Below are 16,602 nucleotides of genomic sequence, written 5' to 3' on the forward strand. Positions count from 1 at the left end.
ACTTAAATGTTGCTTTGCTTAGTTTTACTTTACTTAATAGTCTTGGTGCACAACTGCGCTATTCATTCACAATAACATCAAACTATGCGGATATTTTTATTTATTTCAAAGCGTTATCTATACCTTGCTCACAACAAGCTGCTAGTTACAAGCTAAAACTGAGAAAGCGATTATGTGTAATCTCCAGCAACTTAAAATCACTGTATCCAGCTGTCTTCTCGTATAATCCGCAATCTTGTGCATCACAATAGGCCTTCCCTGCGGGTGATAAATCTCAATAAGCTTTTGTATTGTCCCATCACAATAGGCAATTAAGCAAATGTTCCAGCCTATTTCAAAAAGCAATGATAAACAGCAAAAAATTTTTAAAACTCGTACTTTATGTTGCAAATTTCGAAGTTCTCAAGGACCCCCTAAAAACGTTTCGCGGACCCCCAGGGGTCCGCGGACCACCGGTTGAGAACCACTGCTCTACTTTATTAGTTCGCATTTCGAGTTTCGACTCAGTCGTCCTTAAGGGGCTGTAGACCCATCCGAAGCCCTATCTAAAACAATGCAAAGTACCACTTTTCAATTTGAATTTGCTTCTAAACAAGCCCGGTCACCTCGCTGAGTTTTTGTATCCGCCGAGATGTAGGACAAAAGGACTTAATGCAGTATTTTGAACAAATTCTCGTATCTGGAATTCTCACACCAAATGCTTCAACTTTTTAACAACTTTTTTCCTTGTATTTTTCCAAAAAATCAGCCAAAAAGCCTTATCTTTGAACCAACACAAAACGTCAACTTTAGCCTGAACCTACACTCCGCACACGCCATAACAACAGCAAACCTTCACAGATTAAGGTCACGTGCGCACTGGACCGGAACCATTGATACTTTTTCTATAGTGACGTCTTGCATGCGACCTTCGTCACAATCGCCGTGTTGCCGTTTTAATACTGCTCAAAATGGTACTACAGGCCCTTTAAAGGCAAATTGTCAAGTTGACTTGGCTATCACGCACAACTCTTTTTCGCTTTAAGGACAGTAAATAGGCATTATGCGTGCGATTGCCATCATCGTTATCCTAAAGAGCAGAATCTCTAATCGAAACGCAAAAAAGTCGTTTGCCGCTAGATGGCGCAAAAAACAACGTATTTTTTCTCGTTATACAAGGACTCTACGGAAGCGCTCGAGAAACCAAAAAAAAAAAAATTTGAAAGCAACTTCCGTATAGATATTGGCGACAGTCTAACAAAAAAAAATTGCAAAAATACCGTCAAGAGTCACGACGAGAACCGTAGCGGTGCGATCCCGACAAAAGTTTGCAATGGAGCGTCAAAGCAGACTTTTCGCTGAATACAAAGAGTGCCTATCAAAATACGGAGAGAGACATTGATGCAATGACCGCGAAACTGCTCGGCACAGCTGACGCCATGCCAGGCTGCCTACAAAGTGACCATAGGCTACAAGCTGTTGTGATTTGTCTGTTACGGTAAAGAAGAGCCAGTAACTTGGAACAGCCGCAGGATGCAACTTGTGCTTGACGGAGCAGGCGAAACTAACTAGTAAGCGGGCAATAGTCAAATATCCCAGTAAACCAATTCTGTCAAGAATACGTCTTGGCAGAAATACAAATAAGTTTGAAAGTGTTAACGCTACACTGTCAACGACTTTGCCAAAAGGTCGAAATTTTCAAAGTACGATGCCTGGCTGTAATGTGCCGTAACAATGGACTGGGCAGTGATATAGTTAAGGTATAGTATGCTGAATGAAACAAGAGCAAAAAATGACAAACGGTATAAAAGACTGCGGCAGCACCTTATCGGTATTCTATTTGAATAAGGTAAGTCAATCTGAGCTTTGGCTCTTCTTTTTCTACAAATGAATCTAGAGCAGTGCGAAACGCTTTACGTCCCGTATGCACCAGCAGTCCCGTCGTGGATCGAACCCCAGTCGTTAAGGATGTCATTGTAAGTATCATCCGCGTCCGCATGTCTCGTTCAGTCCGATGGACCGTCTGACGGCTCGTCACTTTGCTGCCGGTGACTGTTCTGGCCAGCGCTTTGCTTTTCGTGTCGTGCCACCTAGATATTATTTCCCATACCTTCCTCTAAGCTCCGTGCCGTCGTCAACTGCAAAGGTTGCCAAAGTCAGTACTGAAGATGACTTTAAAACAAAAGCAAGTTAGTTTGATGACATTCTACACATTCTCGAGGTAAGTTGAATGTAGGAGGCTCTGGCTTTATGTTTTCTCAACGAAAAACAGCAACTAAATTGCAGCTGACACAGTTATGGAGTCTGCAGTGTTTTGCTCCCTTAGAAAAGCGCAATAAAAAAAACTATCAAAACGTCGGAAAAGAGTACAATATCTTACGATTCTTCCTTTCATACGTGGTTTACCTTTATGTGGAATATTAGCTTTGTTGGTAATATTGTTATTAAAACCCATTAGCCGGCAAAAGTGCTGTCCCCTAGTGGCGGTCCCATTAAATAAACCTAGCATGTTATAGCGGGTATGCTGAATGAAACAAGAGCAAAAAATGACAAACGGTATAAAATACTGCGGCAGCACCTCACAGATTTTGATTCAAACCTTCACAGATTAAGGTCACGTGCGCACTGGACCGGAACCATTGATACTTTTTCTATAGTGACGTCTTGCATGCGACCTTCGTCACAATCGCCGTGTTGCCGTTTTAATACTGCTCAAAATGGTACTACAGGCCCTTTAAAGGCAAATTGTCAAGTTGACTTGGCTATCACGCACAACTCTTTTTCGCTTTAAGGACAGTAAATAGGCATTATGCGTGCGATTGCCATCATCGTTATCCTAAAGAGCAGAATCTCTAATCGAAACGCAAAAAAGTCGTTTGCCGCTAGATGGCGCAAAAAACAACGTATTTTTTCTCGTTATACAAGGACTCTACGGAAGCGCTCGAGAAACCAAAAAAAAAAAATTTGAAAGCAACTTCCGTATAGATATTGGCGACAGTCTAACAAAAAAAAATTGCAAAAATACCGTCAAGAGTCACGACGAGAACCGTAGCGGTGCGATCCCGACAAAAGTTTGCAATGGAGCGTCAAAGCAGACTTTTCGCTGAATACAAAGAGTGCCTATCAAAATACGGAGAGAGACATTGATGCAATGACCGCGAAACTGCTCGGCACAGCTGACGCCATGCCAGGCTGCCTACAAAGTGACCATAGGCTACAAGCTGTTGTGATTTGTCTGTTACGGTAAAGAAGAGCCAGTAACTTGGAACAGCCGCAGGATGCAACTTGTGCTTGACGGAGCAGGCGAAACTAACTAGTAAGCGGGCAATAGTCAAATATCCCAGTAAACCAATTCTGTCAAGAATACGTCTTGGCAGAAATACAAATAAGTTTGAAAGTGTTAACGCTACACTGTCAACGACTTTGCCAAAAGGTCGAAATTTTCAAAGTACGATGCCTGGCTGTAATGTGCCGTAACAATGGACTGGGCAGTGATATAGTTAAGGTATAGTATGCTGAATGAAACAAGAGCAAAAAATGACAAACGGTATAAAAGACTGCGGCAGCACCTTATCGGTATTCTATTTGAATAAGGTAAGTCAATCTGAGCTTTGGCTCTTCTTTTTCTACAAATGAATCTAGAGCAGTGCGAAACGCTTTACGTCCCGTATGCACCAGCAGTCCCGTCGTGGATCGAACCCCAGTCGTTAAGGATGTCATTGTAAGTATCATCCGCGTCCGCATGTCTCGTTCAGTCCGATGGACCGTCTGACGGCTCGTCACTTTGCTGCCGGTGACTGTTCTGGCCAGCGCTTTGCTTTTCGTGTCGTGCCACCTAGATATTATTTCCCATACCTTCCTCTAAGCTCCGTGCCGTCGTCAACTGCAAAGGTTGCCAAAGTCAGTACTGAAGATGACTTTAAAACAAAAGCAAGTTAGTTTGATGACATTCTACACATTCTCGAGGTAAGTTGAATGTAGGAGGCTCTGGCTTTATGTTTTCTCAACGAAAAACAGCAACTAAATTGCAGCTGACACAGTTATGGAGTCTGCAGTGTTTTGCTCCCTTAGAAAAGCGCAATAAAAAAAACTATCAAAACGTCGGAAAAGAGTACAATATCTTACGATTCTTCCTTTCATACGTGGTTTACCTTTATGTGGAATATTAGCTTTGTTGGTAATATTGTTATTAAAACCCATTAGCCGGCAAAAGTGCTGTCCCCTAGTGGCGGTCCCATTAAATAAACCTAGCATGTTATAGCGGGTATGCTGAATGAAACAAGAGCAAAAAATGACAAACGGTATAAAATACTGCGGCAGCACCTCACAGATTTTGATTCAAACCTTCACAGATTAAGGTCACGTGCGCACTGGACCGGAACCATTGATACTTTTTCTATAGTGACGTCTTGCATGCGACCTTCGTCACAATCGCCGTGTTGCCGTTTTAATACTGCTCAAAATGGTACTACAGGCCCTTTAAAGGCAAATTGTCAAGTTGACTTGGCTATCACGCACAACTCTTTTTCGCTTTAAGGACAGTAAATAGGCATTATGCGTGCGATTGCCATCATCGTTATCCTAAAGAGCAGAATCTCTAATCGAAACGCAAAAAAGTCGTTTGCCGCTAGATGGCGCAAAAAACAACGTATTTTTTCTCGTTATACAAGGACTCTACGGAAGCGCTCGAGAAACCAAAAAAAAAAAAATTTGAAAGCAACTTCCGTATAGATATTGGCGACAGTCTAACAAAAAAAAATTGCAAAAATACCGTCAAGAGTCACGACGAGAACCGTAGCGGTGCGATCCCGACAAAAGTTTGCAATGGAGCGTCAAAGCAGACTTTTCGCTGAATACAAAGAGTGCCTATCAAAATACGGAGAGAGACATTGATGCAATGACCGCGAAACTGCTCGGCACAGCTGACGCCATGCCAGGCTGCCTACAAAGTGACCATAGGCTACAAGCTGTTGTGATTTGTCTGTTACGGTAAAGAAGAGCCAGTAACTTGGAACAGCCGCAGGATGCAACTTGTGCTTGACGGAGCAGGCGAAACTAACTAGTAAGCGGGCAATAGTCAAATATCCCAGTAAACCAATTCTGTCAAGAATACGTCTTGGCAGAAATACAAATAAGTTTGAAAGTGTTAACGCTACACTGTCAACGACTTTGCCAAAAGGTCGAAATTTTCAAAGTACGATGCCTGGCTGTAATGTGCCGTAACAATGGACTGGGCAGTGATATAGTTAAGGTATAGTATGCTGAATGAAACAAGAGCAAAAAATGACAAACGGTATAAAAGACTGCGGCAGCACCTTATCGGTATTCTATTTGAATAAGGTAAGTCAATCTGAGCTTTGGCTCTTCTTTTTCTACAAATGAATCTAGAGCAGTGCGAAACGCTTTACGTCCCGTATGCACCAGCAGTCCCGTCGTGGATCGAACCCCAGTCGTTAAGGATGTCATTGTAAGTATCATCCGCGTCCGCATGTCTCGTTCAGTCCGATGGACCGTCTGACGGCTCGTCACTTTGCTGCCGGTGACTGTTCTGGCCAGCGCTTTGCTTTTCGTGTCGTGCCACCTAGATATTATTTCCCATACCTTCCTCTAAGCTCCGTGCCGTCGTCAACTGCAAAGGTTGCCAAAGTCAGTACTGAAGATGACTTTAAAACAAAAGCAAGTTAGTTTGATGACATTCTACACATTCTCGAGGTAAGTTGAATGTAGGAGGCTCTGGCTTTATGTTTTCTCAACGAAAAACAGCAACTAAATTGCAGCTGACACAGTTATGGAGTCTGCAGTGTTTTGCTCCCTTAGAAAAGCGCAATAAAAAAAACTATCAAAACGTCGGAAAAGAGTACAATATCTTACGATTCTTCCTTTCATACGTGGTTTACCTTTATGTGGAATATTAGCTTTGTTGGTAATATTGTTATTAAAACCCATTAGCCGGCAAAAGTGCTGTCCCCTAGTGGCGGTCCCATTAAATAAACCTAGCATGTTATAGCGGGTATGCTGAATGAAACAAGAGCAAAAAATGACAAACGGTATAAAATACTGCGGCAGCACCTCACAGATTTTGATTCAAACCTTCACAGATTAAGGTCACGTGCGCACTGGACCGGAACCATTGATACTTTTTCTATAGTGACGTCTTGCATGCGACCTTCGTCACAATCGCCGTGTTGCCGTTTTAATACTGCTCAAAATGGTACTACAGGCCCTTTAAAGGCAAATTGTCAAGTTGACTTGGCTATCACGCACAACTCTTTTTCGCTTTAAGGACAGTAAATAGGCATTATGCGTGCGATTGCCATCATCGTTATCCTAAAGAGCAGAATCTCTAATCGAAACGCAAAAAAGTCGTTTGCCGCTAGATGGCGCAAAAAACAACGTATTTTTTCTCGTTATACAAGGACTCTACGGAAGCGCTCGAGAAACCAAAAAAAAAAAAATTTGAAAGCAACTTCCGTATAGATATTGGCGACAGTCTAACAAAAAAAAATTGCAAAAATACCGTCAAGAGTCACGACGAGAACCGTAGCGGTGCGATCCCGACAAAAGTTTGCAATGGAGCGTCAAAGCAGACTTTTCGCTGAATACAAAGAGTGCCTATCAAAATACGGAGAGAGACATTGATGCAATGACCGCGAAACTGCTCGGCACAGCTGACGCCATGCCAGGCTGCCTACAAAGTGACCATAGGCTACAAGCTGTTGTGATTTGTCTGTTACGGTAAAGAAGAGCCAGTAACTTGGAACAGCCGCAGGATGCAACTTGTGCTTGACGGAGCAGGCGAAACTAACTAGTAAGCGGGCAATAGTCAAATATCCCAGTAAACCAATTCTGTCAAGAATACGTCTTGGCAGAAATACAAATAAGTTTGAAAGTGTTAACGCTACACTGTCAACGACTTTGCCAAAAGGTCGAAATTTTCAAAGTACGATGCCTGGCTGTAATGTGCCGTAACAATGGACTGGGCAGTGATATAGTTAAGGTATAGTATGCTGAATGAAACAAGAGCAAAAAATGACAAACGGTATAAAAGACTGCGGCAGCACCTTATCGGTATTCTATTTGAATAAGGTAAGTCAATCTGAGCTTTGGCTCTTCTTTTTCTACAAATGAATCTAGAGCAGTGCGAAACGCTTTACGTCCCGTATGCACCAGCAGTCCCGTCGTGGATCGAACCCCAGTCGTTAAGGATGTCATTGTAAGTATCATCCGCGTCCGCATGTCTCGTTCAGTCCGATGGACCGTCTGACGGCTCGTCACTTTGCTGCCGGTGACTGTTCTGGCCAGCGCTTTGCTTTTCGTGTCGTGCCACCTAGATATTATTTCCCATACCTTCCTCTAAGCTCCGTGCCGTCGTCAACTGCAAAGGTTGCCAAAGTCAGTACTGAAGATGACTTTAAAACAAAAGCAAGTTAGTTTGATGACATTCTACACATTCTCGAGGTAAGTTGAATGTAGGAGGCTCTGGCTTTATGTTTTCTCAACGAAAAACAGCAACTAAATTGCAGCTGACACAGTTATGGAGTCTGCAGTGTTTTGCTCCCTTAGAAAAGCGCAATAAAAAAAACTATCAAAACGTCGGAAAAGAGTACAATATCTTACGATTCTTCCTTTCATACGTGGTTTACCTTTATGTGGAATATTAGCTTTGTTGGTAATATTGTTATTAAAACCCATTAGCCGGCAAAAGTGCTGTCCCCTAGTGGCGGTCCCATTAAATAAACCTAGCATGTTATAGCGGGTATGCTGAATGAAACAAGAGCAAAAAATGACAAACGGTATAAAATACTGCGGCAGCACCTCACAGATTTTGATTCAAACCTTCACAGATTAAGGTCACGTGCGCACTGGACCGGAACCATTGATACTTTTTCTATAGTGACGTCTTGCATGCGACCTTCGTCACAATCGCCGTGTTGCCGTTTTAATACTGCTCAAAATGGTACTACAGGCCCTTTAAAGGCAAATTGTCAAGTTGACTTGGCTATCACGCACAACTCTTTTTCGCTTTAAGGACAGTAAATAGGCATTATGCGTGCGATTGCCATCATCGTTATCCTAAAGAGCAGAATCTCTAATCGAAACGCAAAAAAGTCGTTTGCCGCTAGATGGCGCAAAAAACAACGTATTTTTTCTCGTTATACAAGGACTCTACGGAAGCGCTCGAGAAACCAAAAAAAAAAAAATTTGAAAGCAACTTCCGTATAGATATTGGCGACAGTCTAACAAAAAAAAATTGCAAAAATACCGTCAAGAGTCACGACGAGAACCGTAGCGGTGCGATCCCGACAAAAGTTTGCAATGGAGCGTCAAAGCAGACTTTTCGCTGAATACAAAGAGTGCCTATCAAAATACGGAGAGAGACATTGATGCAATGACCGCGAAACTGCTCGGCACAGCTGACGCCATGCCAGGCTGCCTACAAAGTGACCATAGGCTACAAGCTGTTGTGATTTGTCTGTTACGGTAAAGAAGAGCCAGTAACTTGGAACAGCCGCAGGATGCAACTTGTGCTTGACGGAGCAGGCGAAACTAACTAGTAAGCGGGCAATAGTCAAATATCCCAGTAAACCAATTCTGTCAAGAATACGTCTTGGCAGAAATACAAATAAGTTTGAAAGTGTTAACGCTACACTGTCAACGACTTTGCCAAAAGGTCGAAATTTTCAAAGTACGATGCCTGGCTGTAATGTGCCGTAACAATGGACTGGGCAGTGATATAGTTAAGGTATAGTATGCTGAATGAAACAAGAGCAAAAAATGACAAACGGTATAAAAGACTGCGGCAGCACCTTATCGGTATTCTATTTGAATAAGGTAAGTCAATCTGAGCTTTGGCTCTTCTTTTTCTACAAATGAATCTAGAGCAGTGCGAAACGCTTTACGTCCCGTATGCACCAGCAGTCCCGTCGTGGATCGAACCCCAGTCGTTAAGGATGTCATTGTAAGTATCATCCGCGTCCGCATGTCTCGTTCAGTCCGATGGACCGTCTGACGGCTCGTCACTTTGCTGCCGGTGACTGTTCTGGCCAGCGCTTTGCTTTTCGTGTCGTGCCACCTAGATATTATTTCCCATACCTTCCTCTAAGCTCCGTGCCGTCGTCAACTGCAAAGGTTGCCAAAGTCAGTACTGAAGATGACTTTAAAACAAAAGCAAGTTAGTTTGATGACATTCTACACATTCTCGAGGTAAGTTGAATGTAGGAGGCTCTGGCTTTATGTTTTCTCAACGAAAAACAGCAACTAAATTGCAGCTGACACAGTTATGGAGTCTGCAGTGTTTTGCTCCCTTAGAAAAGCGCAATAAAAAAAACTATCAAAACGTCGGAAAAGAGTACAATATCTTACGATTCTTCCTTTCATACGTGGTTTACCTTTATGTGGAATATTAGCTTTGTTGGTAATATTGTTATTAAAACCCATTAGCCGGCAAAAGTGCTGTCCCCTAGTGGCGGTCCCATTAAATAAACCTAGCATGTTATAGCGGGTATGCTGAATGAAACAAGAGCAAAAAATGACAAACGGTATAAAATACTGCGGCAGCACCTCACAGATTTTGATTCAAACCTTCACAGATTAAGGTCACGTGCGCACTGGACCGGAACCATTGATACTTTTTCTATAGTGACGTCTTGCATGCGACCTTCGTCACAATCGCCGTGTTGCCGTTTTAATACTGCTCAAAATGGTACTACAGGCCCTTTAAAGGCAAATTGTCAAGTTGACTTGGCTATCACGCACAACTCTTTTTCGCTTTAAGGACAGTAAATAGGCATTATGCGTGCGATTGCCATCATCGTTATCCTAAAGAGCAGAATCTCTAATCGAAACGCAAAAAAGTCGTTTGCCGCTAGATGGCGCAAAAAACAACGTATTTTTTCTCGTTATACAAGGACTCTACGGAAGCGCTCGAGAAACCAAAAAAAAAAAAATTTGAAAGCAACTTCCGTATAGATATTGGCGACAGTCTAACAAAAAAAAATTGCAAAAATACCGTCAAGAGTCACGACGAGAACCGTAGCGGTGCGATCCCGACAAAAGTTTGCAATGGAGCGTCAAAGCAGACTTTTCGCTGAATACAAAGAGTGCCTATCAAAATACGGAGAGAGACATTGATGCAATGACCGCGAAACTGCTCGGCACAGCTGACGCCATGCCAGGCTGCCTACAAAGTGACCATAGGCTACAAGCTGTTGTGATTTGTCTGTTACGGTAAAGAAGAGCCAGTAACTTGGAACAGCCGCAGGATGCAACTTGTGCTTGACGGAGCAGGCGAAACTAACTAGTAAGCGGGCAATAGTCAAATATCCCAGTAAACCAATTCTGTCAAGAATACGTCTTGGCAGAAATACAAATAAGTTTGAAAGTGTTAACGCTACACTGTCAACGACTTTGCCAAAAGGTCGAAATTTTCAAAGTACGATGCCTGGCTGTAATGTGCCGTAACAATGGACTGGGCAGTGATATAGTTAAGGTATAGTATGCTGAATGAAACAAGAGCAAAAAATGACAAACGGTATAAAAGACTGCGGCAGCACCTTATCGGTATTCTATTTGAATAAGGTAAGTCAATCTGAGCTTTGGCTCTTCTTTTTCTACAAATGAATCTAGAGCAGTGCGAAACGCTTTACGTCCCGTATGCACCAGCAGTCCCGTCGTGGATCGAACCCCAGTCGTTAAGGATGTCATTGTAAGTATCATCCGCGTCCGCATGTCTCGTTCAGTCCGATGGACCGTCTGACGGCTCGTCACTTTGCTGCCGGTGACTGTTCTGGCCAGCGCTTTGCTTTTCGTGTCGTGCCACCTAGATATTATTTCCCATACCTTCCTCTAAGCTCCGTGCCGTCGTCAACTGCAAAGGTTGCCAAAGTCAGTACTGAAGATGACTTTAAAACAAAAGCAAGTTAGTTTGATGACATTCTACACATTCTCGAGGTAAGTTGAATGTAGGAGGCTCTGGCTTTATGTTTTCTCAACGAAAAACAGCAACTAAATTGCAGCTGACACAGTTATGGAGTCTGCAGTGTTTTGCTCCCTTAGAAAAGCGCAATAAAAAAAACTATCAAAACGTCGGAAAAGAGTACAATATCTTACGATTCTTCCTTTCATACGTGGTTTACCTTTATGTGGAATATTAGCTTTGTTGGTAATATTGTTATTAAAACCCATTAGCCGGCAAAAGTGCTGTCCCCTAGTGGCGGTCCCATTAAATAAACCTAGCATGTTATAGCGGGTATGCTGAATGAAACAAGAGCAAAAAATGACAAACGGTATAAAATACTGCGGCAGCACCTCACAGATTTTGATTCAAACCTTCACAGATTAAGGTCACGTGCGCACTGGACCGGAACCATTGATACTTTTTCTATAGTGACGTCTTGCATGCGACCTTCGTCACAATCGCCGTGTTGCCGTTTTAATACTGCTCAAAATGGTACTACAGGCCCTTTAAAGGCAAATTGTCAAGTTGACTTGGCTATCACGCACAACTCTTTTTCGCTTTAAGGACAGTAAATAGGCATTATGCGTGCGATTGCCATCATCGTTATCCTAAAGAGCAGAATCTCTAATCGAAACGCAAAAAAGTCGTTTGCCGCTAGATGGCGCAAAAAACAACGTATTTTTTCTCGTTATACAAGGACTCTACGGAAGCGCTCGAGAAACCAAAAAAAAAAAAATTTGAAAGCAACTTCCGTATAGATATTGGCGACAGTCTAACAAAAAAAAATTGCAAAAATACCGTCAAGAGTCACGACGAGAACCGTAGCGGTGCGATCCCGACAAAAGTTTGCAATGGAGCGTCAAAGCAGACTTTTCGCTGAATACAAAGAGTGCCTATCAAAATACGGAGAGAGACATTGATGCAATGACCGCGAAACTGCTCGGCACAGCTGACGCCATGCCAGGCTGCCTACAAAGTGACCATAGGCTACAAGCTGTTGTGATTTGTCTGTTACGGTAAAGAAGAGCCAGTAACTTGGAACAGCCGCAGGATGCAACTTGTGCTTGACGGAGCAGGCGAAACTAACTAGTAAGCGGGCAATAGTCAAATATCCCAGTAAACCAATTCTGTCAAGAATACGTCTTGGCAGAAATACAAATAAGTTTGAAAGTGTTAACGCTACACTGTCAACGACTTTGCCAAAAGGTCGAAATTTTCAAAGTACGATGCCTGGCTGTAATGTGCCGTAACAATGGACTGGGCAGTGATATAGTTAAGGTATAGTATGCTGAATGAAACAAGAGCAAAAAATGACAAACGGTATAAAAGACTGCGGCAGCACCTTATCGGTATTCTATTTGAATAAGGTAAGTCAATCTGAGCTTTGGCTCTTCTTTTTCTACAAATGAATCTAGAGCAGTGCGAAACGCTTTACGTCCCGTATGCACCAGCAGTCCCGTCGTGGATCGAACCCCAGTCGTTAAGGATGTCATTGTAAGTATCATCCGCGTCCGCATGTCTCGTTCAGTCCGATGGACCGTCTGACGGCTCGTCACTTTGCTGCCGGTGACTGTTCTGGCCAGCGCTTTGCTTTTCGTGTCGTGCCACCTAGATATTATTTCCCATACCTTCCTCTAAGCTCCGTGCCGTCGTCAACTGCAAAGGTTGCCAAAGTCAGTACTGAAGATGACTTTAAAACAAAAGCAAGTTAGTTTGATGACATTCTACACATTCTCGAGGTAAGTTGAATGTAGGAGGCTCTGGCTTTATGTTTTCTCAACGAAAAACAGCAACTAAATTGCAGCTGACACAGTTATGGAGTCTGCAGTGTTTTGCTCCCTTAGAAAAGCGCAATAAAAAAAACTATCAAAACGTCGGAAAAGAGTACAATATCTTACGATTCTTCCTTTCATACGTGGTTTACCTTTATGTGGAATATTAGCTTTGTTGGTAATATTGTTATTAAAACCCATTAGCCGGCAAAAGTGCTGTCCCCTAGTGGCGGTCCCATTAAATAAACCTAGCATGTTATAGCGGGTATGCTGAATGAAACAAGAGCAAAAAATGACAAACGGTATAAAATACTGCGGCAGCACCTCACAGATTTTGATTCAAACCTTCACAGATTAAGGTCACGTGCGCACTGGACCGGAACCATTGATACTTTTTCTATAGTGACGTCTTGCATGCGACCTTCGTCACAATCGCCGTGTTGCCGTTTTAATACTGCTCAAAATGGTACTACAGGCCCTTTAAAGGCAAATTGTCAAGTTGACTTGGCTATCACGCACAACTCTTTTTCGCTTTAAGGACAGTAAATAGGCATTATGCGTGCGATTGCCATCATCGTTATCCTAAAGAGCAGAATCTCTAATCGAAACGCAAAAAAGTCGTTTGCCGCTAGATGGCGCAAAAAACAACGTATTTTTTCTCGTTATACAAGGACTCTACGGAAGCGCTCGAGAAACCAAAAAAAAAAAAATTTGAAAGCAACTTCCGTATAGATATTGGCGACAGTCTAACAAAAAAAAATTGCAAAAATACCGTCAAGAGTCACGACGAGAACCGTAGCGGTGCGATCCCGACAAAAGTTTGCAATGGAGCGTCAAAGCAGACTTTTCGCTGAATACAAAGAGTGCCTATCAAAATACGGAGAGAGACATTGATGCAATGACCGCGAAACTGCTCGGCACAGCTGACGCCATGCCAGGCTGCCTACAAAGTGACCATAGGCTACAAGCTGTTGTGATTTGTCTGTTACGGTAAAGAAGAGCCAGTAACTTGGAACAGCCGCAGGATGCAACTTGTGCTTGACGGAGCAGGCGAAACTAACTAGTAAGCGGGCAATAGTCAAATATCCCAGTAAACCAATTCTGTCAAGAATACGTCTTGGCAGAAATACAAATAAGTTTGAAAGTGTTAACGCTACACTGTCAACGACTTTGCCAAAAGGTCGAAATTTTCAAAGTACGATGCCTGGCTGTAATGTGCCGTAACAATGGACTGGGCAGTGATATAGTTAAGGTATAGTATGCTGAATGAAACAAGAGCAAAAAATGACAAACGGTATAAAAGACTGCGGCAGCACCTTATCGGTATTCTATTTGAATAAGGTAAGTCAATCTGAGCTTTGGCTCTTCTTTTTCTACAAATGAATCTAGAGCAGTGCGAAACGCTTTACGTCCCGTATGCACCAGCAGTCCCGTCGTGGATCGAACCCCAGTCGTTAAGGATGTCATTGTAAGTATCATCCGCGTCCGCATGTCTCGTTCAGTCCGATGGACCGTCTGACGGCTCGTCACTTTGCTGCCGGTGACTGTTCTGGCCAGCGCTTTGCTTTTCGTGTCGTGCCACCTAGATATTATTTCCCATACCTTCCTCTAAGCTCCGTGCCGTCGTCAACTGCAAAGGTTGCCAAAGTCAGTACTGAAGATGACTTTAAAACAAAAGCAAGTTAGTTTGATGACATTCTACACATTCTCGAGGTAAGTTGAATGTAGGAGGCTCTGGCTTTATGTTTTCTCAACGAAAAACAGCAACTAAATTGCAGCTGACACAGTTATGGAGTCTGCAGTGTTTTGCTCCCTTAGAAAAGCGCAATAACAAAAACTATCAAAACGTCGGAAAAGAGTACAATATCTTACGATTCTTCCTTTCATACGTAGTTTACCTTTATGTTGAATATTAGCTTTGTTGGTAATATTGTTATTAAAACCCATTAGCCAGCAAAAGTGCTGTCCCCTAGTGGCGGTCCCATTAAATAAACCTAGCATGTTATAGCGGGTATGCTGAATGAAACAAGAGCAAAAAATGACAAACGGTATAAAAGACTGCGGCAGCACCTTGTCGGTATTCTATTTGAATAAGGTAAGTCAATCTGAGCTTTGGCTCTTCTTTATGCAGTTAGTTACGGTTTGATCAGTTAGCTTTAGTTCTTGTTCAGTAAAGGCAAAGGTACACTGCAAAGAGTCTATTTTAGGACTACCTTTCCCACAGTTACTGAAACTATTAGCAGAGCTACACCGCAAGGAGCCCTCTTTAGGGCTAGCTCACAAGATATTATGGTACTCACGTACGCAGATCGAGTTAAAAGACAGGGTATATGGTCTTTTGACCTACCCAAAGACTACAACCGAGAAAGAGAAGTTTCCGTCAAGTTTAAAACCGCTCTAAAACGTCAAGAGATTTACGAAGTACTGAGAAAGGCGAGAATTCCACTGCTTTCTTTGGAAGGTGTTGTCCAGCGCCCGGGACAACAAGTGGAATTGGCCTTCAACAGCAAAAATACAGCCGTGAAAATGGCCCAAGCATTGAGAAGTGTACCAAATGTACAGAGTGCTATAGCCCAGGGAGATGAGTTTACCAACATAACCGTCGCGTGGGTTCCAATCAACTTCCCCCCGCACGCGATAGATCAATTTGTTGCAAAAATTGGACCATTCAGCAAGGCAAAGATTGGGACCGACAGGCTGCAACAGAAAAAAGATGGCAGAAGAATCTATACCGTCAAAAGAGAAGATCTCATTAAGGCCAGACCACCGTCGTTCATATACTTCGGACACTACAGGTTTTTAATAGAATACGAGGGTCAAGCTGTGGTCATGTGGTTACTGCTGCGAAACGGGGCATCTAGCCAGAGAATGCGAATACAGAATAAGGAAAGAAAACCTACACTCGGAAACTTTTTCTCTAGAATCATCAAGCCACTCAACGACGGATGGAATAAAATTCTCACAAAGCAGACATTCTGACGCTGATACGGAAGAACTCGCCCCAACCCCAGCCGAATCTCTACTGGAAAGATATCGACAGCCACAACATTCGACACCAACGGCAAAGAAACACGATAAAGGTAATGCTATGGCAAAACCAAAAATTGATTATTATGATGAATCTATGATTGAAACAACAGCACCAAAAGGAGACAGTGACACCCCCCAACCGAACCGGGAAACCAATCTCCTAAGAAAAAAGATCACCAAAAGACGAATCCGAACACCAAACAACTCCAGTGATGAAAAACCCCCACACCAAAAGCAAAAAGAAGACGAAGACTACGAAACCAACTCCACAGACTCGGACGACGAATACCCCCAAACACAGAAACCACAAGAAGATGGATTGGAAGAAGAAAGGACCTACAATGAAAACACCAATAATTACAGTGAACAAATTTACGAAGGTGAGATTGTGTGTTCTTGCAATGAAACTTTACAGCAACCAGGCTGCAATGAAATTGTTCAGTGTACAAACTGTAGTAAAGTATATTACTTATGTCATTGTCCGGATAACAATTTAAGAGGCACGCACAGATTTAAACAGCAAACCTGTGAAACCTGTGATTACACATATGTACCGGATAATTTGAAATTAAACGCAACCGCAAATGTTTGAACAATTTCCTGATCATTCTTTTGGAATGTTAGTGTGTGAAGTTAAAAAACTTAATTACTCTAAATTGCTAAAGCGTGCATTCTCTGATAATGAGATGGAATTTTACGTGTTGAAACTCGCACTCTGCCACCGTTTCTTGATTACTGTAATCAACGGATTGCAAAAGCGTGGGATGCGTGATTGTCGTTTTTGCCACACCTGCGGGGTGGCCTGTTGCAAACGTGGCTGTGAAGAGAGGAATGCTGGTGTGTTTGTTTTCGGCTTTCCAATCT

Source organism: Clavelina lepadiformis, chromosome 9 (genome assembly GCF_947623445.1).
Source record: "Clavelina lepadiformis chromosome 9, kaClaLepa1.1, whole genome shotgun sequence".
Classification (NCBI taxonomy): Eukaryota; Metazoa; Chordata; class Ascidiacea; order Aplousobranchia; family Clavelinidae; genus Clavelina; species Clavelina lepadiformis.